Here is a 25,960-nt window from a genome sequence, read left to right as displayed (position 1 = left end):
GTAAATGAGAGCCAACTTCTCCTTCCTACTGGAAGGAGTCGCTAGTTTAAAAAGCAATACTAATGGGGATAAGATTATGGCAGAGTAAGCACGCAGAAAGGAACCTGAGCCTTGCATAATGACGACTCACGCCATATATTCAGCCCCAGAGTTGCAGGACAACTTCGTTAAAAATCATTTCTCTGGAGAAAGAGGCAGCTCAGAGATGGGTGGGTGAGGCCTCCCCCACACTGAGTCAAGGATCTGTGGGCCTAAGCATCTCAGGTTTGCCTGAGGTAGACAAATGTTCCCACCTTATCAGTGGATTTCTTTTCTAATTAAAATGCATGAAATCCTGTAAGCTCCCGGTGCCCAGAGGAAGGGGAGGCGGGGAATGAGAGGAGGAGAACAGTGAGCTACAAAGAAAATCCAACAACAAAAAATGATTGCCTAAAAATGTAAGAAAAGGTCGTGATTGACCTGGAGTGAGCTCTCTGGAGACACGGAGACATCAAATTAGGAGAGAAGAAAAAAGGCAAGAACGAATGGCCTGGAGGACCTTCCCCAAGGAGGTGGGAGCTCACTGTTTGGGGCTGGTGGTACCCAATTTCTTTCTGCCTCCGCTGGCACTTTCCAAGTGATGACATGGGAGGGGGCCAAGAAGTGTCTGTTAAAGGACTGTGAATTGTAATAGTAACAGCTGGCCTTCACTGGGTACTGCCTTCATGCCAGCACTCTGCAGTCATCATCTTGCTAAAACAACTCTCAATTTAGACAATTATTATCCTCATTTCACAGATGAGGAACCTGAGGCACCAAAGAGGTAACTTTCTCAGGCCTCTTAGCTAATAGATGATGAAGATGAGATTCAAACCCTGGAAGATCCATCGTAATCATTAATATTTACCGGGCACTTACTAAATGCCAGACACTGTGCTCAACCCTTTACTACGTCATTTCCTATAATCCCCAAGACAACCGAGAAGGTGGCTATTGTCATGCTACCCATTTTACAGATGAGTGAACTGAGGTTCAGACACATTAGGTGACTTGCTTGAGGTCATACAGCCAGTAAGTGGTGGAAAACAGGATCCAAACTCAGAATCCAAACCCATCTTGCCAAAGGCTATTGCATGGGTATATTCCAGGGTCTCAACACTGGAATATCACGTTCTCTGGAACAGGCCCTAGAACCTTCATTTCTGACAAGCTCCCCGGGGATGCACATGTTGCTGGTCTGGGATTGCACTTTGAGAACCGCTGATCCAGTGAGAGTGGCCTGAAGAATGAATGGGGGAGGGGGCGGGTAGAAGGTGGAATGCTGTGGGGCACACCCTCTCAAGGTCACTTAAGGAGGCAGATGGAGGCTCTGACCACCACCTTTTGTACAGGTGAAGCTCTCTGTGACCCAGGCTCTGTCCTCTGACTGACCTTCCATCCTCATCCTATGAGGTCCCAGGCTGGATGTCATGAGTTCTAGGAATCTTCTCCCCAAGCTCCTCCTGAACTTGGAGTTGGTGTGCTCTGGGAGATATATCCCCCTCCAGAACCTCACTGCATTAGAAAGGCTCATGCCACATGCATCTCCCCCACCGTGAGATGGAAGGCCTGAAATCAGGGCTCTATATCATGTGCTGCCTGGACATCTGAAACAGGGAGGGCTTCAAGTGACCTAACCACAAGCGCCCCTGACACAGTAAGGTCCCCTGTGCCAAGGGGACCAGGCACAGTTCCTGCTCATCCCTGAGTGGTGGGTTAGGTCCTTGCCAGCCCCCAGAATAACTGCCACCCCACATGGCCCCGCGTGGTGTGCAGTGCCCTCCTCCCCCTGCTGTGAGTACAGGTGACTAATGTGCTGCTGCGGGTCCCATCTGTGCAGTGTCAGGTGGCGTGTGCTCAGCCGCCGTCCCCATAACCCTAGGGTGGGGATCCTTCCCTCCCCAACAGGGAGAAGAGCAGGGCCTGAAAACACCCAGATGACTAGCTCTGTGACAGGAGACATCTGTCCCCTTTCCTGTCCTCCCCACGGCCTGCCAGGGCACAGGCCTCCTGAGGGCAATTAAAGACACATGGGCTTGAACTGTTTCCAGACCTCACAACAGCACTCTGAAGCTTTCATTCTTTTTGACAAATGGAGAAACTGAGGCTTGAGAGTTGGCACGGGGGACAATGTCCATGGAGAACACGGAGCCGGCCTTGCTGGGTGAGCAGTGCCCTGGTCTCTGGACCATCTTGCCAGACCCACTACCCCCAGCTCAGGGGCTCAGCAGCGGCAGGGAGTTGCATGATAAACGTTGTTGTTAATGAATAGAGAAGGAGAGGGAAGAAACGGAACACAACGTATCAGAATGCAAACCCCGCGGTTAAGTCTTCCTTCGTCAGTTCTGTTGTAGTGTGTGTATGTGTTTGTGTGTGCGCAGTGAGTAGCGTTGTAAAATAAAACAACCGCCATGGGTCTCCACGGAAGGTCTGAAAGCCACTGTGTCAAGAGACTTGCCCGAGGTCGCACAGTTCTCGATTTGTGGAGTCAGAGTTCAAATCCGCAGTCTGTCTCCAGAGCCCACACTCTCGACCTCTAACCCAGAGCTGTCCAATAGAAATATGAAATAACCACATATGTACTTGAATGCTGTCTAGTGGCCACACTTAAAAAGCAAAAAGGCCACATTTGAAAATTAATTTTTCCAAGTATTTGATGTAGCTCATACATCAAAAAATATTATCATTTCAACAGGTGAATATTAATGTTACCATTAAATCCATACAAATTGATTTTTCGTTTTACTTTTTCTGTTCTAAGTCCAGGAAATCTGGTGTGTATCTTACATTCCCAGCACATCCATGTTCACACTAGCCCCCCTTCAAGTGCTCAGTAGCGGCTAATGGGTATTATATTGGACAGAACAGCCTCAACTGTACCACCTGCAATGTCCCTTTAGGTTCTGAAACATCCTCAGATTTCACAACGTAGGAAAGTTTCCTGTCGTATTCCATCCATCCCATTTATCTCCCAGGGTCCTCCTTCACGCAGTGTCCATGGCATCTACACCCAAGCCCAGGAACTGTCGCTTCTCACCTTGCCTCCTTGTAGATTTCACACCCCTGCTGGGCCTTCTGGGAAAGAGCTCATGGGAGAGACCAGGCAGCCCAGACGTGCTGGAGCAGGGCCAGGACAACGCCTGACCATAGGAACCCGTGCGGGGTAATGGCCCAAACGCACTGTTTGCAAAGCCACAGGCTCGCTGGCCGCTGAACACCCGCTTTCAGAAGTATAGCCTCCTGTTCAGCTTTGCAGGGACACACTTGATCCTTCCCACTCAGCTGGACAGAAACCAGCTGACCCATTTCCATGTCTTTTCCAAAACAAGCAAACTGTGGAACTGCAAAAAGACTGGCGTCTGGAGAGTCCGTGGGCGAAGAGGTGACTTCAGAGCCACCCATTAGACAATCTGATAAATACCACACATAAGTGTGCTATAACCACATTTGGTAGGCTCAGAGCCCCAGGTAGCCATCACCTAGGCGTGCTCACCGCTCCTGCGAGGTGAGAGAGGTTTGGGCACAGGCACAGGGGAAGGCGAGGCTCGTGCCCAGCAGCAGCCAGGGCTGGGAAGCCAGGGCCAGAGAGCCGCCTGCTTCCGGCTCTTTGCAGTATGTCCTGGGCCCTGCTGCTGTCTACCGAGGAAGAGTGCTTTTCAGCCCATCCTTTGGGTTTCCAAAGCACTAGGAGTGCTGAATGGGGAAGACTTGCTGGCGGGATGTGGGGGGACAGGAAAGGGAGGCAGGGGCTGGGAGAAAACCATCAGGCACTTTTGCCTGGATGGGTGGCATCATTCCTTGGGTGAAGAAATGAAACTGGAAGCCCATGGGTGTTTGTCCCTGGCAGTGGAAGGGATCAAGAGTTCTTCCCTCATTCACTGGCTCCCTATTCATCAAGCACCTACTGTGTGCCAGGCACGCCAGCTGAGTCCTGGGCTGCCTCCCCTCCTTACATCCAGGAGCTTGCACGTCAGCCAACAATACGCTCCAGAAAATGCAGTGCTGCAGGGGCAGGCATCGAGGTATAAACAAAGTACTGTGGAAGCCTGGAGAAAAGAATAATTAATGCGCCTGGGGAAGGATGGCCAACTGGTGCGCACAGGATGCTATAGCTCTTAACAACTTACAAGAGCTTCTCATGAGCAATCTAGTCAAGACTCCTAATATTTATTAGGCCCAGTAGGATACACCTTGTATCACTCAGGAAACAGACCCAGGCACCAAAGACTCCTTCATACAATGGGCATAAAGCTACCTACCTCACAAGGCACAGAGAAGGCATTCGATAAGTGGCAAGCGTAATCACTGTGTAACAGAGATGCCAGGGATACCTGCTCTGTCCTTGTGCTCCTGTTAGAGGAGCTGCCCCACCCCCACATCACAGGGTCTGTCTCACGTCCTCTGTCCAGAAGACGGCTGCCTCATGACCATACCTGGCAGAGTCCCTGTCCTAGGGACTCTGTGGGCTACCTGGACTAAAAGGTTATGCAGAGCCACCTAGATAGGTATTTCTCCAACATTCATGGAAAAGCAAAAGTCAACAGTCCACTCATAATAGCCAAAATGTGAGGACCACCCAAAAGTCCCTCAGCTGATCAATAAACAAAAATGTGGTATATGTATACAATGGAATATTAGTCAGCCATGAAAAGGAATGAAGTACAACATGGATGAATCATTATACCAAGTGAAGTAAGCCAGACACAAAAGGCCACATACTATATGATTCCATTTATACAAAACTAGAGGCCCAGTGCACGAATTCATGCATGGGTGGGATCCAGCCAGCCCAGCCCCAATCAGGGCAGATCGGGGCAGGGCCTGTTGGGAGGAGGAGACGGCAGGAGGTTGGCCAGTCGGCCTGCCCTGATCGGGCCAGGTCGGCCGGCGGGGGGGGGGGGGGGGGGGGGGGGCGAGGCTGCAGGCAATTGGCCAGTGGGCCTGCCCCCGATTGGGGTGTGGGGCCAATTAGGGATGGGGCCAGCCATGGGGAGGGACTGTGGGCAGTGGGCCAGCCAGCCCTGCCCCCAATTGGGGTGGGGGGCCAATTGGGGGTGGGGCCAGCCGGGGGAGGGGCTGTGGGCCAATCAGAGTGGTTGGGGCCCATCAGGGGCAGGACCAGCCAGGGGGAGGGGCCACAGGAGGTTGGCTGGCCGGCCCGGCCCCCTATTGAGGTGGGGGAGAGGGGTGGTGATCGGGGGCAGGGCTGGCCAGAGAGGAGGGACCGTGGCGGGGAGGGTTTGGCCGGCTGGCCCCGCCCCAATCAGGCCTGTTTGCTGGCTGCAGTGGGTGTCATAGCAACTGGTCGTTCCAGTTGTTCCTGTGGTTACAGCGTTCCGGTTGTTACAGCGTTCCGGTCGCTGGCTTTTTATATATAGAGATTCCCAGAATAGGCAAATCCACAGAGACAGAAAGCAGATTAGTGGTTGCCAGTGGCTGGAGAGGAAGAGGAATGGGAAGCATCTGCTTAATTGGCACAGGGTTTCTTTTTTGGGGGATGATAAAAAAAAAGTTCTGAGATTAGATAGTGATGATGGTTGCACAACTCTGAATGAACTGGAAGCCACTGGATTGCACACCTTCAAATGATGAAAATGGTGACTTTTATGTTATGAATTTTACCTCAAAAAAAAAAAATTCACTAGCCTACATTGCTCTCTTGAAAGAAGCTGGTTTGGGTAGGTTTGTGTCTGTCACAATGAAAATCGCTGACTAAAATGTGAGGAGGTCCAATGTCTGGTCCTGGGTCCTGTTGACTGCCTATCTGGCTCCCTCTCCTCCTCGCCACACCCTCACTTAACGTGGAGGAGGGAAGACTTCTGCATCTCTGCTTCACACAGCTGGCTGCTTCCTACAACCTGCCCAGAGGTAGAGAGCATCCATCCAGGTGCATTTACTTTGGGGCCTGTCAGCGGAAACCAGACTTTATTAAGAGGATGTTAGGCCTCTCTGCTTCCCTGCTTTTGCAAGAATTCTTAATGGCTCCTATGTGTACATGTCATTTTTCAGCGAAATCTAATATTTATGTCATTTCCAGGCAAAGAACATTTGAGGCTCCTGTAATGTATCACTCTTCGTTTTGCTCTACGGCACAGACTGGACAAATCGCTTAGCTGCTTGTCACATTTCCCTCACCCACCTCCCAGGTGCAGGGTCAGGGACACCATTCGCAGGGGCAAGGAAGGGAGAGCGTGAGGTGTCAGAACAAAAATTGAACCAATGTGGCAGAAACTTCCCGGTCTGGTGTTTCACAGAATCTTGGATCTAGAAGAGACCTTGAAACTTTAAATCCCGAGTAGAATAAAGGAATCGAGAAAAAAGCAAGCGAGTGCAAAGGGTTAAAAAGTCACTGAACTTTTTAAAAAAAATAATTTTATTGGTTTTCAGAGAGAGAGAGAGAAACATCGATGAGAGAGCACAACATAGATTGGCTGCCCCTCACATGCCTCCCACCAGGGATTAAGCCTGCAGCCCGGGCATTTGCCCTGACCGGGAATCGAACCGGCAACTTCTTGGTGCATAGGATGACACCCAACTAACTGAGCCACATCAGCCAGGGCAGAACTTTCACACTTCAAAGACAACTTTCAAATATTTCATTTAATTGTAAAGTTTGAGTGTTATATTTCTTTATAGCCAGTGATTCTCCTTGTTACAGCTTAAATCTATAATAATAAAAGCATAATATATTAATTAGACTGGACATCCTTCCAGATGACCTTCCGGACGAAGCCAGGGCTGCGAGGAAAGCCCAGGTCCCGGATGCCAGAGGGAAGCTGGTGTCGGCAGCCAGGGGAAGGAAGGCCTACTCTTGAAAGAATTTCATGCATCAGGCCTCTAGTGATAATATAAATAGCTAAAGTTTAAAGAAGTAAAGATCGTGCGTGGGGTGGGTGTATTCCCTACTTTCAAGTTGCTTACAAGAAGAAGGGGGTTGTGAGTGTGCATGCTAAGTTCACATTTACATGCGTTATCTCATGGAGTGGGTAGTATTATCTGCCCTTCACAGATGAAGAAACTGGAGCTCAGAAGGTTCCATGATATGCACCAAGTTCCAACATTAAGTTAGTGAAGGAGGCAGGTCTGATCTCAAAACTCTATATTTTAAACCACCGTGATATAATACAATGATTGCATAATAATGAATATTTTAGAGTTGCATATGGGGTGGAAGGCACAGTGCTTTATAATTTTCAAAGAGATTTCACACCTGGAATGCCTTATGTACAGGCATTGAGAGGTCTGAGATGAGGGAGGTGAGAAAGGGCTGGAGACAGCAGGTGGGAGTCATAGACAAGGTGGGCTTTGAAGGGTAGGTTGTATTGTAATAATTAACAGGAAAGTGAAGAGGGTAACGTGGGATGGAAAAAACAGCGAGGCAAAAGCATGGGGGTGGAGGGGTGATAATGTGAACCTCTTCGTCCCCAATATGGAATGTGGTCACTAATTAAGTATCTCAAAGATACTTGCTTTGGGGTCCCTTCCTCATGGAACCAATAACGACAACCATAGCACCAGCTACCACTCAATTTGTAAGTAAGCCAATCACTGTGTTAAGCATGTTGGGTGATGCTCTGCTTTGCTTACCTTCCCTGGTAACCAAACAACCACAGTTCCCCTCTGGGTAATTACATACACGCACCTTCAGGCCTCATGGTGCTCTCAAAGCTAAATGCAACCCCAGCTCCTCAGGTGAGCTGGATGACCCGGGCCTATGCCACTGGAGCATCATATGTGAACTGATACCTCAATACTGGGTCAGAGATGGCCATGATGACTGGTCAGAGCCAATGACATAGGACCTTTTTCCTGAAACAATACAGGGGTTGGAGCTGCTGTTGCCATCTTGGTGAAGACATGCAAGGTTCTGAGAACTTTGTTGGAGCCCTGAATGCAGCCTTCATCCTGGACTTTCATTCTGGTGAGCAGTACATGGCCTTTTGGCTTGTGCTCATTTGTGTCAGGTTTGGTCTCTTCCAACTAAGCAAGTCCTAATCACAAGCACATAAATGTTCCTCATTTAACCCTCACCCCAATACCATGAGGTAAGTAATATTAACAGGTATGCCCCCCCCCCCTTTTTGAGGCATTGAGGCACAGGGCGGTCCAGCCACCTGCCAGCTGGTAGAGGCAGGATTTGAACCCAGGCCGTGTGGTTCTAGAGCCGGCACTCCCAATCCCCATACCAACTGGCTGGAGCCGAGCTCCCATCTTATGAAAAACAGGATTCTCTGCAAACCTAAAATAAGTCTTTTCACTCAAAATAGTTCCAAAGGCTTAAAATGCCTTAGAGGGCGTAAATTTTTTCCAGCTCCTTTAGGTTTGCAGTGATCCCTTTTTGGCTTCAGTTCTCTCCCTGAAAAGAATCATTTAAGCAATAAAAAATGTCTCTCCCCAAATCATCCTTCAACTGCTGGTACTTCTCTTTCCCAAAAATTACAGACAAAAATAATGCACAGCAGGAGAGACTACCGGGCTGCTAACGTGGATAAATGAGGGGGAAGGAAGAGATCCTGACCAACTGTGTTATGTGTGGGCATACAGGGAGCTTGGATCAATACTTGATGGTAATTTTAGAAGTTTTCTTAATTAAAGTGAGCTCTGGGCCTGGCCGGTGTAGCTCAGTGGTTGAGCATTGACCCATGAACCAGGAGCTCACAGTTCAATTCCCTGTCAGGGCACATGCCCAGGTTGCAGGCTCAATCCCCCAGTAGGGGGCATACAGGAGGCAGCTGATCAATGATTCTCTCTCATCATTGATGTTTCTATTTCTCTCTTCCTCTTCCTTCCTCTCTGAAAACAATAAAAATAAAATAAAATAAAGTGGACTTTTGTCTATCACACAAAATCCTGGACTGGTGGCATGAGGAGCCACAGCTGCTACCTCCTTAATGCTTTGGAAATTAAAAAATAAAATAAAATCAATGCTGGCTAGGAGGACAGTTTGACATGCATATGTTGTCTAGGCAATTTTCTCTCTTTGTTCAGTTTCCTAGCAATGCACCAGAGGCTGGGAACTCCTTGATGAAGGAACAAGAAGTGGCAATCTGGAAATGGAGTGAAAGCAAGGAGAATGTGCCAGGCTGTACCCGTGGCCTCAGGGAACTAACAGGCCTATTGGGATTCCCAGGAAGCATCGAAGGTGCACTCCAGCCATGAGAATTTCTCGGCTTAATCAGAGTAATGGAGGGGGCAGATGGCTGGGGGCAAGGAGCAGGAGAGACAGGCTCTCTAACTAACTTTGAACCTCACGTCACCAAATGTAAAATGACACATTGAAACTATATTTTCCTGTTGGGTACCATTAAATGGTGAAGAGGGTGTATAGCACAGGGAATGAAAGCATGGGCTTTGGAATCAGAAGGGGCTGGATTTCCACCTCAACTCTGTGATTCCGTCAGTGGGACCTTGAGCAAGTTACTTAACCTCACAAGCCTCAGCTCTTCATCTGTAAAATGAGAGAAAAGCTGCCTACTTCTTAGGGCTATTGCAAGGGTTATGTGAGAAAAGACACTTAGCACAGTTCCTCACCCAGCATTAGAAGAAGAAAAAAGCTTAACCATCATTATTTTATTAGCATTATTAATAAAATTTAAAATTCCATATAACTGCAAAAGCAATAATGCCCTTCCCCACCATAAGCCATGTCTGAATGCTTCCTGAGAAATGTTGGCAATACAAAAATCTGGCCTTAAACATCAATAGTTTTTCAGGTAGTTTTTTTTATTATTATTACTATTCTTACTACAATACAGAGTTATGAGTATGTCTGAATACTCCCAACCATATGTTGACAATGCAAAGACTTGGACTCAATTTGACTAATGTACTGAAGATTTAGGTGCCAACGATGGGCAGGTTAGACACACTCCAGCACGGCTTCCATGCCTGGCCACTTCCCAGCATAACCCTTTACGACTGCCTTTAAGGTGATCTTATGAGAAACAGACATTAGTCACATATTAAGTCACGGTCGTTCTCCCTCAAGGACCATTCACTATCATTTGGATTCTGCCCAAATGATTGGGAGAAAACCTGAGAATAATTCCGGAAAACCTTGGGACATAACAGCATCTGCTTGGCCAAAAGTCTTTGTTCTTGACCAGACAATACGAAACTCCCCAGGTAGGGAGCCTAGCATGGGATGAGGCCCTATCAGAGAACTCCAGGGAATTAAGTACTTGTAGTTATGGGTACAGTGGCTCCTTTTCTGCTCGTTTTGTTGGCCTCAAAATAACACCCTCCAAAGAAGTCTATACTGAGTACAGTAATTCACATAAATATTCTAATCTCTGAAACTCAGCGGCTCTCGGTGCCTACCCCATGCAACCAAATGCATAATTACACACTATCTGGTGGTAGTCAGATTATCTCGTGAATTTCAATGTAGAGAAGGCAGAACACTAGGCCAGGAATCAGGACACTAGGTTCCAGCCCCGGTTCTTCTTTGATGCTCAGGTGGCTATGGGCATGTACAGCAGCCATAGAGGTGTGCCACTTGGATCCCTCTGCAAGAAGAGACTGGCCACTCAGCTGCAAGGAGCTGCCCCAGCATTCGAGTGAAGGCCCCAGCCAAAGACTGAACATGGTGAGGGTAGCAGGGCCTAACCATTTCTTTTCAACATGGGAGTCCACCAGTTGACAATCTGTGCCCTGGAGCTCCTGGCCCCTTTCAGATATGCACTGTGGTCTGAGCCTCTCACTCCCCCAAATCCCGCTTTCCCTCTCTTTGCCTTTCATAGGTGTCAGATGGACACCAGGTTTGAAGCTTCCCCTGATCAATCTGCTTCCTCTCCTTGTATCTTTCATGAGAGTTACCAACTGCTCTGCTCCAAACTCAGACTCAACATCTCTGTCCTAGAACACCCAACTAACATAGGATTGACTTTTCTAAACCTCTGCTAACTTTTTTTATAAGCAGGCACAATGATAATGAGGAGGAGGAGAAGGGGAGGAACAAAAGGGGACAACAGTTTTGCAGTGGTTACCCTTAAGGTATATAAACAGAGAAGAACTCATCACTACCACCATTTACTCCAATGAATTCTTGCATCGGGTGGGTGGGCACTAGGACAGAAAAGCAGAGAAACTGCCCTGGAGTTTCTAAGGCACACATTTGGAGTCACAAGAGCCAGTCCTTTTGACGTTCATACATCTAAACCATGTGGTATTAGAGACAAAGTTTGTGCCCTAAAAAAGTAGATTTGAAAGAGAAACCGCTATACATATTAATCCTTTAAATAAGCATTGAGCAAACTGAGGAAAAGAGGAAAGAAGAGGAGGGTATGTGAGGAGGTGGTCCGTGGAGCTTGACATTAATGGGACTGAACCATGGAGGAGCCACCTGAGGGCAATCAGTGTAATCATTGTTGTGAAAATGAATCACTGAGCTTCCCTTTGAGAAAACACTGACCTTCTCCCAGCACTTGGGGCCCTAACCCACTGACTGCCCAGCTCCTTCTAGCTGAGCTCCTCCACGACCAATGCCATGGGACTTGCCCACTTGTCTTTGCTCTGAGAGACCTCCCACTGATCACAGCATGAGTGGCACCTCTCTGGGCCCTGAGACTTTGATTTATCTCCACCCAATTTCCCCTCCATGGCCAAGCTCTTTCTCAACAGCTTGGGAGGCTCATCATTGACCCACAGCTTCCTGAGAGGAAGAGTAAGCTCCAGAAATCTTGGGGAATGGTGCTAGATGGTGGTGTGGGAAGAAAAACTTAAGACAGTGATGAAACAGAACTAGTAATAATAATTATTTTGTATAATTTTCTGTATACCTACATACTGTATATGTCAGGCTCTGTGAGCTGTTCTTTCCAGACATATAGCTTCAGGACTTCCTCACAACAATCCCACAAGGTAGGTAACAACACCATCCCCATTTTACAAGCAAGGTAACTGAGGCTCCAGGACTTGCCCAAACTCACTTAGCTACAAGAGGAATAGCAGGGTTTCACTTAATTCAGGTCCCTTCCAATCTATGACATTATATATCTTGAGGATGAGAAATGTCCTAGACTCCTCCGCCTCTACCCTTTCTCTCTTAACACCCAGCCTAGTGCTAGACAACTGGAAGTGTCTCAATAAATATTTTGTGTTTAACCCACTGATTTATGTTCCCCTCCGAGGAGGGAAAAAAACTGCTTTAAATGTGTATCTCCATTTTCTCTAACCCAACAGAACTCCTGGTGCAGCTGCTGGAAGGAGGTGAGAGGCCTAGAGTGCACATCCATGGAGGAGATCATATTTCAGTCTTTTCATTTCATGTGACAGGAGAAACACTGATTAAAATCAGCTGCACATGTCACAAAAGGGTAACTGGGTTCTTCATTTTTCCTGCACAGAGACAGCCCCAACTGTACTCCCGGAGATAACTCCTCATGCATAAAATTACTAACAGACACCATCTATCTGATGAATGTCTTCTTAATAATTTATATCACTTGATCTATTTTCAAAGGTTAGTCTTACATTAAAATTACAATTCTGAATAGGTCAGCCTGTTATTTAAGGATAAATTATTTCACCCCCTTCGTGTTAGTGTTGTGTTTGGATAATGATGAGGTTTTCATTTCCAACCACCAATGAAACCATGAAAGGAATTGCTTGCTTGACCCAGCCCCTCACCCCGAATCTTAATCCTTGGTTCACACTAATTCACTGTCAGTTACCAGGCTGTATGTTTCAACACACTGTATTTCCCATCTCGTCCTCCTGTTACTTTTCTACATTTCTCTCCCAAATTGTTGTCTGGCCATCTCTCCCTACTTCCTCTCCTCACCAGCACCACACCCCGCCTTCCCAACCAAAGAACAACCCCTTCTCAGGCCCTCTCACTGGACATACATTTTTCTTATCACTGGTCCATTCCATTTCGCTCTGAAGAGGTAATGCCTCTGAAGAAGGTCCACATAGCTTTTCCCAGGCTATGATCTATCACTCATTTAGCAAATAAGGATGGAGAGGCCCTATAATTAGTGGAAAGAAGGCTAGAGAAAAGCTGGTTTGAATCCTGTGAGACCCAGTTGATGAGCCAGTCCTAGTTCCAGTTTTCTCAGTGGGAAGCTTTGAAGTCAGATAGTCCTGGGTTTGAATCCAACATTCCTTATTACTTAACAATTTGGGGCAAGAACATCTCTGAGGGTTGGCTTCTTCTTCTATTAACTGAGCATGATAATAACTTGCTCAAAGGATTTTGTAAGAGTTGACAAGTTAAAATGGGAAAAATAACCCATATCATGCAAACACAATAGGACATGGTTAATAAACACTTTGTTAAATGGATTATGGATAAGTGGGTGACCACTAAATGACTATTGTTATCATCAGAAAAGTAACTATTAATGAAAAACGTGCTTGGCCAAGATGACTAAAGTGGCAGCTTGGAGTAAAATAATAAGTTACCCATGTTGAATAATGGTTAAAGAGCATGGGTCCTTCAGACCTGGCTTCAAATTCTGACCCTACCACTAACCAGCTGTCTAACCTTTGACAAGTTGCTTAACCTCTGGATTTTTGTTCTGTAAATGTGACAAGTAATACTTCCACTTCATTGGGCCTGTGGAGACTTAAATGAGAAAATTACTGGAAAAGACTTGGCATAGGGCCCAGCGTAGAATAAGCCCTTTATCAGTAGAAGGTATCATTGCTAAGATGAATAAATGTAAAACACAGTGAATGGTCTCAGCTGCATCTACCTCATGGCACAATTGTCAAGGTCGATTGAAAAAAGTACCCTGTAACCAAATAGTACATAGGGATTTTTATGACTATTATTAGGGATAATGATGGACTGATTAAAAGACCTATTAGAACAAGCACAAACTCCATGAGACCTTGCTCTAATTGACAAGTACGTGTGTGCTCAAATGCCAGAGAAAGGTATAGGGCTGGTTTGTTTAATTACAGGATAATTTCTGTTGTTGCTCTGAGTGTACAAAGTCATAAAGTGTGGATGTTTAGAAGAGAGAGGCTGAAGTAATGTGCGGAGAACTTAATTGATACTCTAAAGCTGTTGACTGTAAATATGCTCAGGAGGTAGAAAAGTTCACACTGTTTTATGGCAGAAATGCTTCTTATTGGTAATTCACGTATTTGTGAAAGTGGAAGAATCACTGGGCTGGAGGTTTTCTTTGTATCCAGCAGGGAGCATTTCCTGCTTCCCAACTTTGAGGAGGCCCCCTCTGAGCCACTGGCCGTATCCTTCCATTTTCTGGGTGAAAGGTTTGCTCTGAAGGGGCCAAGAGAAGGTGTTCCCACATTCCCACGGATGTCCACTACCCATCAGCCTGTGTTTCTTAGGGTTCTTTCAGCTAGCTACTAGCACAGAAAACCCCTCTAACCAGCCATGCTAGGGGAAGAAGGGATCTTACTGTGGTCAACACAGGAACTGAAACATAGACCACCTTCAAAAACCAAGGCAATTCCTCCTCCTCCTCAAATGCATGCTTCACGCGAATGCTCCTTCCTCTCTCTCATTGTTTCCTAGTGTCTCTGCTACTTATCTTCTCGTATGGCTGCTCTATTCTCTCCCAGTAGACTGGCTCCTCTGCTCCTTCATGAAGGTGGCAGGGGATGATCGCAGCTCAGCTCCCACGTTTCACTTAAGCTTAAAAACCTAGCAGGCAATTGGTCTCTGAGGTAAGAGACTATTGGGAAGGTGCCCTTCGGGTCACATAGTAGCAACATGGCTGCCAGGGCCTTCTCAGGCTCTTTTCAGAGAGGGGTAATAGACTGAGAAGGTATCTTAATAGTTACCTACCACACTGACGTATGGAAAATATGCAGGTAAGTTTTTAATTCCTAGAGATGAGGCCCTACCATTGACTAAAAATGGTAAACTCCGAGAGCATGTACTCACAGCTCTCTACCCCACACACTTAATGGAGTGAAGAGGTATGTGTGGTGCCCAATCCAAAGACCATCTCCCATGCATGCTCAGAGGAGACTGGAAGCATGTCCCCCTGACCTTTAAATTCTCCTCTACTAATGGCTCCGTTTGGTATCGTCTTCTTCATGTTGCACAAGTAAGATGGGTACCTTGTGGAGCACATATTACAGCAGAGATGGAAATACTCATTTGGAGTCAATGTAGGCTTGCTATTTCTGCTTTGTTCAGAAAGCCACAGATAGAATCTGATAATCTTACCATGACCTAAGCTATGTCCACACCACACAAAATTAATTAGATTAATTGCCAACTGTATTGCTGATGGGTTTTCATAATGACCTCTTTCTTCAAAGTGCATTGTTCTAAAAGTTACTATCTCATCATTCATTTGGGTTCATAAGCCAAGGGCTATTTCTTCCCATGCTACAGCTGGCAAAACTTCATCAAAAGGATGAGGTGATTTCCCAAAATCAATTGACTAGTAAATGGCAGAGCCAATAACAAAATTCATATCTCCTCCTTTATAATCCAATGCCTTTTTGCTATATTGCTTTGCTTCCCTACAGGCAAATTACTTTTTTTCCCCTTTGCCCCTCAGAACCACCCTCAACTCTTCTCCATCCAGCTCTGTGTCCTGGGAGGATCTTTATTGATTAAATTAACAGGGTCCCTTGGCCTCTACCTTCTAGTGATTTGAGTCAATGGAAGGCACCAGCAAGAAATCAGAGGTCAGAGTGCATATTTTCTGCATCCTTCCTACAGCCTCTATCAAAAGCCAGCCCACAGCACCTTTTTGGCGGCCCCTACTTTCTCTAGGTTCCGGTGACACCTTCCTCCAGTGGAAATATCTCCCAACTGTTGCACCCCTGAGGTGCAGGACCATGCCTTGTTGGTCTCACTTAGCTCTTCCCTCTATTAAACTCACCTGAATTACTCTACTGGAATGACCCATTCTTTTTCTGCCAGAGCTATGACTGATCATAATCTAACAATGTGCCTTGAATGCCTGATTGTTGTGTAAATGAGACTTATGTAGATATGTATAATAGTCAAAATAGCATCCTTTGAGAAGGATAGATACTACAATCATCTACTTGCAACTCATCACCCACAAACCCCCTTTTTTTTTATTTTAGTCAGAAGGAACAGGTGTTTTTCCACACTGTGTTCTAGCTCCTCCCCATCCATATCAAAGGGAACATCCTTTGTTGGTCTGAGTCTTAAGTACAGTAGGCGGTCTGGATGGCTGGAACCCATTGCCATAAGGGATTATCTCTAGTCCTTCCTACAGGAAGCTCAAACGAAGAGAAAATATTGAAAGGACTTACCTATCTTGGGGCACATGTGGAGAAAAGAGTGATATTGAGAGACAGAAACAAAGAAAAAAGCAGAGAGAGACAGAAAGGAAGAGACCTTGATGAGTTGTATATGGAACTGCAGTTCATTCTGTTTATAGGAACTGTACCTGAACATCAGGCAGTCGCTTATTTTCTGATACACTTTATTCTGCAGAAGGCTAAATACAGAGTGGTTTTTAAAAGTTGATTATATTAGCACACAAATGTAGAGAGCAACTTTTAACTGGGTCACCATATTCTTCTCTCTTCACCCAGATATACATACATAAGTCAACATTCCCCATGCAAATTACTCTGTACTGCTATTTTGGTGTTTACTGATCCCTTTCAGCCAACTGTGCTCAAAACACTCGCAATAATCATGCCCCAAATGAGAAATGCACTCAATCCGAGCAGCTTTTCTATGTATCCTGACTGCCCCAGGACCTCGCACAATGCCTGGCACACAGCGGGCATTCGGAAAATGTTTTTAGATGACATTGGATGACTGCAGGATTTTGGAAAGTGCTAGAACCGCAGAATCATGTCAGAGAGAAGAGAAAAAGAGGGAGGGAGCTCTGAGAGAAAAAGACAGCGTAGGACTGTGCCAGGCTATTTCCTGTGTTCATCTCCCCATCCTGCTGTCCAGCCACCCTGGGGAGAGCTGCTACTTTCTCCCCCCCAGCAGGTCAAACATGGCGGCTTTCCTCATTCTAGCTGTAGATGAGCATCAACGCAGGCATTTCAACACAGGTTGTGTCTGCCTTTAGCAATACATGCTTAACAGCCGAAACCGGTTTGGCTCAGTGGATAGAGCGTTGGCCTGCGGACTCAAGGGCCCCGGGGTTCGATTCCGGTCAAGGGCATGTACCTTGGTTGCGGGCACATCCCCAGTGGGGAGTGTGCAGGAGGCAGCTGATCGATGTTTCTCTCTCATCGATGTTTCTGGCTCTCTATCCTTCTCCCTTCTTCTCTGTGAAAAAATCAATAAAATATATTTTAAAAAATAAAATAAATAAATGCTTAACAATGGAAGACAGTAAGTTATTCTCAGAGAAGGGCACAGCATGGCTGCATTCTATCCCTGCACACCAACAAGTCCACGACCTGAGAGGCTGTAATAAGCGACACCTCCAGCCCTCCCTGCCAGTCAGCACCTAGCTGTTCCTGGGTGACGAGAAGGCTCAAAAATAGTTTCCAGTCACTGTTTTGAATCTTCACGAGGAATACAGGAATGTCGCTGGAGGAAAAATATTCAGCTCTCCTGAAAGCATATGGCAAAGTGAATCCTTTGCTGCTACAGCGAAATGTCTTATTTTATTCTCTCCTCAAAGGGCAAGGGCCACCCCCCAACACACCCTGTTGGCCCCCTGGAGAGATTTAGGCATAGTCACACCACAGAACCACAGAGCATGCCTGATATTTCTCAATCCTCAGAATCTGGAGATTTCGCCACAGGTAAATGCAAGATACACTTTTCTGAGTTCTAGAGCTGTAGAAACTGTTAAGATAAATGACATTGGTCCCTACTCTGAAGGAATTTATAATCTAGTACTTAATTTTATTTTCATTTACTCATGTACTTATTGATTTTCCAACCTAAAAAAGGATTAAGGTGGCTTACCAAAATTGCAAATGCTACAATGAGGTAAAATAAAACTTAGAATAAGTTGGTGAAGAAACCAGGAAAGAAGTGAAATGAGGACAAGAAGCATAAGGTGAAGCTGGGAGTGAAATCAGCACCCAAAGTGCAGGCTGTAAGATTCTACACACTAACTAGGTGTCATCCCCAATTGCACTACCGGATTCCTAGCAGACAGGATGCAGTCAAGTGAAGGAGACAAGCCAGGTCTACAGGTAACTATGAAGATGACAGGTGTGATTTCAGGGGCCAGTCGCCTGGGTCCCAAATGTCAGCTCCTTGTTGTGGGATCTAAGGGAAATCACTCAGTTTTTCCAAATTGCAGTTTCTAAACTGCAGATTTTCTAAATGTGTAACATGGGAATAATAGTACCTACTCCACAGGGTTATTTGAGGACAAAGGAATTTATATCTGTGGGAAATATTAAGCTGCCAGTATACAGTCAGTGCTCCATATGCATTGGCTAGTACAAGACAGAATATGATAACTGTCATCACAGAAGTTCAAGTTCATTACTATAAGTACATTGAAGGAAAGGATGGATTTTGACTGAGGAGAGAGGGATATAGATTAGGGATCCTTTGTAGAGGTGACAGCAACCTAATGAGTAGAAGAAAGATTTGTGCTACTAGATGGAAGAAAAGAAGGAACAGTACAAGTGTTAACATAGAAAAGCACAGTAGGTACTCAAGGAAAAAGAAGTACTTAAGAACACAGAAATGAAGATTTTGGTGAGGTGGGGCGGGGGGAGGGTTTAAGCATCACTGTGTTAGTGAGGAAACTTGTGATTGCAAGTGACAGAAACCCACTGCAAACTGGCTCAAGAAACCAAAAAAGGTGGATTGTATGTAACTCAGAAGCTCAGCTGTAGCTTCAGACATGCCTGGATCCAGGACCTCCAACAATATATTATCAGAATTTACTTTCTCTCCTCTCAGCTTTACTTTCCTTCCTGTTGAATTCCATCTCAGGCAGGGACACTATCCAGCAGTTCCAGGTACTCACCTTCCCAAGTCTCAGGCCAGTAGAAATACACACACAGCAATCTCTTAAGAGGTCAGTGAAGAAATTTGGGGATATTTTGGAGAATAGTTCTGTTCTTCTGGAAAACACAGTGGCACTCTACTTCCCCAGGCCCTTTTGAAGGGAAAGGTGGCCATGTGAGTGGCACCAGCCAAAGAAACATGGGTGGAAGTGGCCTTTTCACATTCAGCTGGCAGCTTTAGGAGGCAGCCATATCCCCTGCTCTTACCATGATGATCATGGTCCTCTCATGTCAAGATAGGACTCTGTCCACCTGGGTCACTGATGAGCAGAACTCCCAAGATAACCTTCTTTGAACATGCAGCAAAGGTAAGAAACATTTTTGTTGTATTACATCACTGGATTTTGGAAGTTGTTGATTACCACAATATAACCTAGTCTATGCTGACCATTACAGAAAGAATCTCTAATTAATCAGAACCAATAGGATGTGTATATGTATAGAAGGAGGGAGATTTATTTTAGGAATTGGATCACATGATTATGAAGTTGGGCAAGTCCAAAATCTTCAGGATAGGCCAGCACCTGGAGACCCAGGAAAGCCAATGGTGTAGTTCAAATTCAAAGGCTGTCTTCTGGCAGAATTCCTTCTTGCTTGCGAGAGGTCAGTTTTGTTCTTTAAGATCTTCAAAAGATTGGATGAGGCCCACCCACATTCTTGAGGACAATCTGCTTTACTCATAGTCCCCTGATTTAAAAGTCAATCTTATCCATAAAACAAAAAACAAAAAAAAACAAAAAAACTCAAAGAAATATCCAGAATAATGTTTAACCAAATATCTGGGCATTGGGGCCCAGCCAAGTTGACACATAAAATTAGCCATTACAGGATATAAGCCACCATGTTGGAGTGAACAAGTACAGGTAAGTCTCTTGACAGGTACTTGGTCAGAATATCACTTCCCAGGAAAATTATTATTAAACTCATATATGAAGCTCAAAAAAAAATAAAAGCTTCATCTCTCCTCCCTCGGGTTACCCTCATGATTTTCTCTAGCCTAGAGAAAGAGCTTGTCAATCTCACTTTCACTGTCGGCCCATGCGGCAACCAAGTCATCATTTTCCATATGTCCCACCCTGGTAAAAGTCCTTATGCCTTGTTCAAGTCATGTCTTCTAGAAAAATGCTTGATCTCTCTTCAATACTTTCTTCTACAGACACAGTTGTGTGTATTTCCCACTGGCCAAACACCAAGTTCTGCATGGCCTATCCCAAAATGCAGGGCAGGAAACCCTGTGGCCAGGTGGATTTGCACAAATCTCCAGGAGCTGGTTACCCTGACCCTATCTGACAAGCTTCCTTTAAGCTATGCGTCTTTGGCAGGTTTGGTTCCCTAAGAGCTCCTCATGAGCAAATGAATCTCCTTTGACTCTCCCTTTCCATTATCTAACAGAGGCAAATTTTCTGTGGCTTTTCCAGGAAACAGCCTCAAGGTGTTTACTTTTATAAACTGGTATTAGGCTTGAATTGGATTGGCTGGTAGCACTGAAGTTGTCAGCATATGCTACCCACCAGGGAGAACTCTTACCAAATTATAAAATAGACAGCATTACCTTTGCTCGCCCAACACCTAAATTTCCCGAGCTCCACTTTTCTTTGCCAACACAAACTCCCTCACTTCTGCTGACAATTCAAAAGCCCCACATATGTAACCCTCTTGGGCTCCAACCCACATATTCAACTCATCTCCTCAGTGCCCTTCTCTCAGGTGGCTAGCAGATAAGACTGTAGGCTTGGCCAACTCATTCACACCATGGCATTAATACGTGGTAAGAGCTTTATTGCAAACTTTCTCAAAGGCATTTGAAAGATAAAAGATGGTTCTTTTAGGTGTCAGTCTTCATCAAACTAAGCTCATGAAACTGTGATGTGCTTTTCATTTCCCTCTGAGTGATCCCTCCATCTCTAATAAAAAAGCCCTGGATCCTCCGTGGTTTACTAGGCCAAAACGTAATCATCCAACACAGACACATAGATTCAGCTTTGTGCTTTCACACAATTGCCTCTTGAGAAAACCTGACCTCTTCTCCCCACTCTTCCATGCAGTCTGTGTCCTCGTAGTGAAACACAAAGGGACGTCCCCTACATCATCATTTGCTCTTCCCTACCCTTGAGGAGTCGAGTGGGCCCACACACAGAGAAACCACAATACCACGCAGTGAGGACAATAAAGGGGAATGGAACGAAGCACAGGGGAGCGGAGGCACAAGCACTAACTCTGCCCTAATGGCACTGTCCTCTCAGAACTCCCAAGCATATCACAGCCATTCAAAGCAGGGGTAGTTCAACAGGAATCCAGGCTGCCATATGGTACATATCCAAGGGACATCACTCACAATTATCCAAGTGAATGGCGCCCCCTGGACTTGTACAACAGAGTGATGCTGTCGGGAGAATATGGCCCAGTTAACAACAGACTCTTTCATCACTTAGCAACCAATTCTAATAGACAGGTAAGTCTGATCTGGGAGGTTAATGCAGATGGAAGGGAGTATCCCCTGACCTATCTTGACTTCCGATGCTCTTGGTACCTAACATGAGCCATATCCAATCTTAGTAAAGTTACCATTTGGCTCTATGACATCTGTCCCTTGGGTTTAACCGATATATGGCAACAAAGTTTAGTTGGAAAATTTTAAATTCTTTTCAGGTGAGAAGAGTTTTTAAATTCTTTCCACATATTGCCTAGAAGCTTCTGGGGTTCATTTTGCAATTCTAAATTTCTCGGCAACCATTTTTAAAAGAATTCATTGCCTTTCCCAGTGAAAGAGATTTTCCTTCTAACTTGCCAGTTTGTGTTCATGGCACCATTTTCATAAGTACCCAGGCATTGTGGCCAAGCCTTCTGCTCCCTCCACCCTGTAGTTTAATATCCACTCAACTTGTCAAGTCTGTTGATTCTATCTCTGCAAGTTTTCTATCGCCTGTCTCCTCGTATCCACTCCCTGGGGCACCACTTCTGTCAGCCAGTTACCTGCTCTCCACCCTCACCTTTCTTAAATGAAACTCAAAAAAATATTCTACTGTTCTGTTCAAATACCTTTAATGGCAAGTAAGCACAAATTAAGTGTAACTCCTGATTCTGGCATGAAAGAGTCTCTCCAATATGATCTCAGTTGTTTTATCCTTCTTCATCACTTTTAGCTGCTGTTTCTCAAAGTATAGTCCACTGCCTATTTATGGGTCCCAAGGATCCCTCAATAGACCATGAACTGATCCAAAAAGGCAAATCCTTTTCTCAACTCTTAAGAGCTAATTACGATCAATTCCATAAAAGACTATTTATACCTATAAGTGAACATTTTTACTGGAATCCACTAAGGGGAGCAAAACCAGGCAGTTGTAAGCTGTTATTGACACCATTGGAGAGTCTCTGGGACTCTAATTCAGTGTTCCACTCAACTAGTTGGCTTCCATACACCGAAAAGCTGCTACACATGTGCACACATGGATAAATGGAATTCCCATGAATATATGTGGGTGGGATGGGTGAGGTGTGTTGTTTAATTGGTCTCCAGTAAAAAAAAAAAAAAAAAAAAAATCAACAACATGAGAAATGCTGTTTTAGGAATAGTTGAAATTCCAATCAATCAAATTAACTATTTTCTGAATGTGTCTGTTAGCTTTCCTGCCTCTGTTAACTCAGTTCTCTCAACTTAGTATACCCTTCCCATACCTGATTATGTAAATACTAGAGGCCCGGTGCACGAAATTCGTGCACGGAGGAGGGTTGTCCCTCAGCCCAGCCTGTACCCTCTCCAATCTGGGACCCCTCAAGGGATGTCCCACTGCCCGTTTAGGCCCGATCCCTGGGATTGGGCCTAAACGGGCAGTCGGATATCCCTCTCACAATCCAGGACTGCTGGCTCCCAACTGCTTGCCTGCCTGCCTTCCTAATTGCCCCTAACCGCTTCTGCCTGCCATCCTGATCACCCCCTAACCACTCTGCTGCCAGCCTGTTTGCCCCCAACTTCCCTCCTCTGCTGGCCTGGTTACCCCTAACTGCCCTCTCCTGCAGGGTTGATCACCTCCAACTGCCCTCCCTTGCAGGCCTGGTCCCTCTCAACTGCCCTCCCTCACAGGCCGGGTGCCTCCCAACTGCCCTCTCCTGCTGGCCATCTTGTGGTGGCCATCTTGTGTCCACATGGGGGCAGGATCTTTGACCACATGGGGGCAGCTATATTGTGTGTTGCAGTGATGATCAATCTGCATAGTACTCTTTTATTAGATAGGATAGAGGCCTGGTACAGGGGTGGGGGCCAGCTGGTTTGCCCTGAAGGGTGTCCCTGATCAGGGTGGGGTTCCCTTGGGGCATGGGGCGGCCTGAGCGAGGGGCTGTGGTGGTTTGCAGGCTGGCCATGCCCCCTGGCAATGCAAGCGGAGGCCCTGGTATCTGGAATTTATTTTCCTTCTACAATTGAAACTTTGTAGCCTAGAGCAGAGCCAAGCCTGGGGCTCCCTCCGAGGCCCGAAGCCATTTGTGTTGGGGTTATAATTGAAACTTTGTTGCCTTAAGCGGGTGGGCCCGGCCAGGGTGTGTGGAAAGCTTTGCTTCCCCTGTTGCTGGTGGCAACCCTGGCCTGCTCTCCCAAGCTCCATTCTGCCGCCATTTGTTTGAATTTGTTTACCTTCTATAATTGAAACTTTGTAGCTTGAGTGGAGGCTTAGGCCTGCAACGGCTGGCAGAAAGCTTGGCTTCCTCTGTTACCTAGGAAACCTTGCTCTCTGTGGCTGTAGCCATCTTGGTTTGGGTTAATTTGCATACTCGCTCTGATTGGATGGTGGATGTGGCTTGTGGGCATGGCTTGTGGGTATGTCGGAGGTATGGTCAATTTGCATATTTGTCTATTATTAGATAGGATACCTATTTGGGGGCCATTTCAAAAACTCCCCACCCATCAGATATGATGCTAATGTCTCTTTTGAACCCCAGGTGGTCCTTGCAAATTTCCTACAAAACAACTCATCCTATCAGGCATGACCATTACTTATCTCCAAAAAGAAAAAGGCATTAGCAGCCCAGCTGGTGTGGCTCAGAGGTTGAGCGGCGATCTATGAACCAGGAAGTCATGGTTCGATTCCTGGTCAGGGCACATGTCCGTGTTGTGGGCTGGATCCCCAGTGTGGGGCATGCAGGAGGCAGCTGATGAATGATTCTCTCTCATCATCGATGTTCCTATCTCTCTTCCCCGCTCCCTTCCTTTCTGAAATCAATCAAAATATTTTTTAAAAGAAAAGAAAAAAAGCACTGGCCATAAAGGTATAATCTACAATGGGTTTTCCTTGGGCTAATAGAATAGTTTTATATAATTGAGATACTTCAGCTAATCTAAATGGAACTGTGAACTGTTCAGCCCCCAAAGATATGTAATTTCATTATAAGACTAGCAGTAGGCTGGGATAATACATTTTAGGAAAGAAATGGCAAAGATGTCGAAGGCTGGGGCCTATTGAGAATTGTAGCACCAAGAAAACTTTCACTACATTTTCCTGAATCTGAAACCTTCTCTCTACAATTGGCCTCTACTCCTGCCCAGAAGCAATCCCTCCACTACACACACTCACATACATTCACACACACACACACACACACACACTCACACACTGACACATGCACACCTATGTGAACACACAAGTTGCTGCTATTGCCCACTTGGGAAGCTCCCTAAATGTTGCTTTTCTCATTATGGGCTTGTGTCGTTCAAATATCTTACAGAATTAGACTACAAAAATTGCACTTTCCTAACCGGCCAACATCTAAAACTGCACATTCCAACTGAGGAATTGAAGGCAACTGGGGCATGATAAAAAGAATACTGGCCCTGGAACCTGGTTGCCCGGGTTTCAAATCCAGCCCTGCCTCTGGTTAGCTGCCTGGCACTGGAAAGCCATCCTCCCTGAATCTCAGTGTCCTCATCCGTAAGATGGGGCACAAAGAAATCACTACATGCCTCACAGGGCTTTTTCTAAGGATTCAATGCAATAATGAATATGCAATAGCTATCTAAGCTCTAAAGTGTTCAGGAATTATTTCTGCCCTATTACTTAAGTGAAGGTAACCTAAACCCAGGGATTTCATCTGCTTTTCACATCTGTGCAGAACATGTCAAGTCTGAGTGCACAATGCAACTTCAGACCTTCTGTAAGGCAGTGCGGCTGAGAGTCTGGACTAGGAACCTGATCAACAAGCAGAAGATAAACAAAGGCAAGGAAAGTAAAAGACATTTTTTGATGTTACCCAAACACTGAGAAAGGACAGCCTTCCATCCATGAGGACACATTTTCAGTTACAACAGAGCCTGAGTATCACTGCCCTGTAACGGCCCCAGTTACTAGCTCACCTGTCGTGTGCACAGGGGTGCCCAGGCTCCAGCTGAGAGCAGAGTCCCCTTAAATTTCCAGCCACCTTACTCAGCCCCTGTCTCCTGGAAAGCAAAGAACTACCAAGCCCTTTCTGCCAACATTGCTGCTCCTCCCCGGGAAGGAGATGAGGCGTGAAACAGCAAACCTAACAGAGCTGGCCAGTTCCCCAGGCTACTAATATTGCCGTCTGGTGGCCTGGCTTAAGGTGCAGAATGCGATGCCAATGTAGACGTGGCCCGAAATGAGGCGACTATTTCCTCCCAAAATAGGAGGAGACTGGTCTAAGATGACAGATGCCACATGCCTAATACCCTCCAGTCATCCAGCAACAGAATAGGAGGGGGACATTCACTCATCCATTCACTCACTGAACAAATATCCCTACTATGTTCTAGGTGTTGTTTAAGGTGGTGGATATGAAACTGACCAGAACTCTGTGGAGTTTTCTTTCTAATGTGTGAAATGGGGTGGAGGGTGTGCAGGGGACAAAAGGACGATGGATGAATGAATAAAATGAGGTCGTTTCAGACATTGATAGATGATGCAGAGCTATAGGATTAAGACTGAAGGGCGGCTGGAGGAATGGTTTTAGTTCAGGGCTAAGGAGAGCTTCTCTGAAAGAAGAGGTGACATTGGAGCTGAGAACCAATGAGAAGGATCCA

This window comes from Eptesicus fuscus, chromosome 6 (assembly GCF_027574615.1).
Source record: "Eptesicus fuscus isolate TK198812 chromosome 6, DD_ASM_mEF_20220401, whole genome shotgun sequence".
NCBI classification, from domain to species: domain Eukaryota; kingdom Metazoa; phylum Chordata; class Mammalia; order Chiroptera; family Vespertilionidae; genus Eptesicus; species Eptesicus fuscus.
Note: the sequence above shows the minus strand (reverse complement) of the source record.